Below are 2132 nucleotides of genomic sequence, written 5' to 3' on the forward strand. Positions count from 1 at the left end.
GTTTTTCAGACAAATTGCCAACTTCTGGCAGCAACTTCGCAGTTTTGTCAATGTCGCATTGTGTGATTTTCTTTACTAGTTTTCGAAGTATATTAACTTGAATTACAATCAATAATGCATGAATAAATGATTGCTGTAACTCTAACTGGGGGCTAATTTTAAATCTAAACCGTGCTCGGTAATGGGGTTAATTGATTAATTACAGGTACTGAAAACGCTACAGTGCCACAGAACTGTCAATTTCGCAATTGTAATTAGAGTTCTGAAAATTAATGTTTTTGGGAGTGCTAATTTTAGCGGTATCAAAATATTGACGTAAAAAACTTTGAATTTCCCAATTAACACAAACTGTAAAATTTTCCCCGCGTGATAATCATTTCTCCTTACCGCACTTTTTTGTGCTAATAAAAAAAGTCTAGAGAAAAAAGTTCATAGAAAAAAGGTCCGCCGGTAAAACAGAAACAAATCATAGACGATCGAGCCCCTTCTGTTCTTTAGAGAACGCGCCAAAGGGCTTCTCGAGTCAATTTGATACCAAGCTAAGGTTTTCTAATGACTGGGGCAAACCTGATAATCAAAAGATCCAAGTACCAAGGAAATGCTTGGGACTATTTTTTTTGAAAAAGGTTTGAGCTCTGGTTACAGTTCCGGATAGCCCTTCGAGAAGCTTGAACGTTTTTCTAAGGTTTTAACCCACATAGCATTCGATATCTTATGTATATACATTTTAAATCCATAATGTACAGGGAATATCCTGTCCATCTTATGTATATACTATGTATATTCATTATAGGATAGGCATATGTATTTTATGTTCAGTATGGATATTGTATAAATATACATTTTGGATGTGCTATGTATATACATGAGATTATATGTTATGTATATGCGTTTTGAATTTGATACATGCGTGTTCTGTATTACTCATTTTCCATTGTACACTAAGAGACTTAATAAACAAAAAGCTCCACTCCGTGAAAAGAATTTATTTATGAAGGTATAGACCAGAGCTGGGCAGAATACTTTCAAAAAGTATTTGAATACTAAATAGTAAATACTTTACACAAATCAAAGGTATTTGAATACTAAATACTTTTACGTTCAGCACAAGCGAATACTAGATACAGATACATTGAAAAGTATTCAAATACTTTAAAAAATAAGTATTCAAATACTTTAGAATGTATTCGAATACTTTCAAAGGTATTCGAATACAGTAAAAAGTATTCAAATACTTGTCACTCAAATACATTAAAAATTTAAAATAGTATACTAGATAAAAGTCTTAATACTACTCAAAAAATCAAGTTATACTTTGTATGGGGTTAGCTTTTTTTATATTTCTATTGTTATATACAAATTTAAGGGGAGTAAAAGTAATAATTTCAAACAGTTCCAAGATTGGGCTACTAGTTCAAAAGTTACAGCCCTTTGAATTTTCTTTCGAAATTGACTAAATATTTGTGAAAGTATTTGAGTTACAAATACAAATACTGCTTCCATAAAAGTATTTAATTACAAAGTATTTGAATACTTTAAAGGATTTGAATACTAAAAAGTATTTACAAAATCGAATACTGCCCAGCTCTGGTATGGACGCTAGTAAACTTCCCGAATGTTAGAGGAATCTCTATAGAGCATCCATTCTGAATGTATACAACATACATAGAATATCCTATTGAACATCTTTTGCATATTACAGGAATATTCATGATATATCCAGTTGTCAGTATACCAATATACATAGCATGTCTGATGCATATACATGCATATACATAAGACATCCAAAACGTATAAACTATGTATTATGTGAAGTCTGCCAAACTTATATCCCATGCGCATACATCGGACATTTGCGACATACTTTTCCACATTCTATGGATATACAATATTCCACGTGGAATGTATGTACATGGTATATGCAATGTATATAGGTCTGCTATGTGGGGACTGGCAATGATAAGAAAACTGTAAAGTTTTCGCTCTGAAAAACAAACATACTTCTCTTGTGGGGGAAGGCATGTCAATATTCCATATTTTTAAGTAGCGCGACTCATAAGAGACCCCCAGACAGCGGAATGTGTTTGGGGTGGCAAAAACCCGTGAACTATAACTAAACATAGCTAATTGGC

Source organism: Photinus pyralis, unplaced genomic scaffold (genome assembly GCF_008802855.1).
Source record: "Photinus pyralis isolate 1611_PpyrPB1 unplaced genomic scaffold, Ppyr1.3 Ppyr1.4_LG6, whole genome shotgun sequence".
In the NCBI taxonomy this organism is placed as follows: domain Eukaryota; kingdom Metazoa; phylum Arthropoda; class Insecta; order Coleoptera; family Lampyridae; genus Photinus; species Photinus pyralis.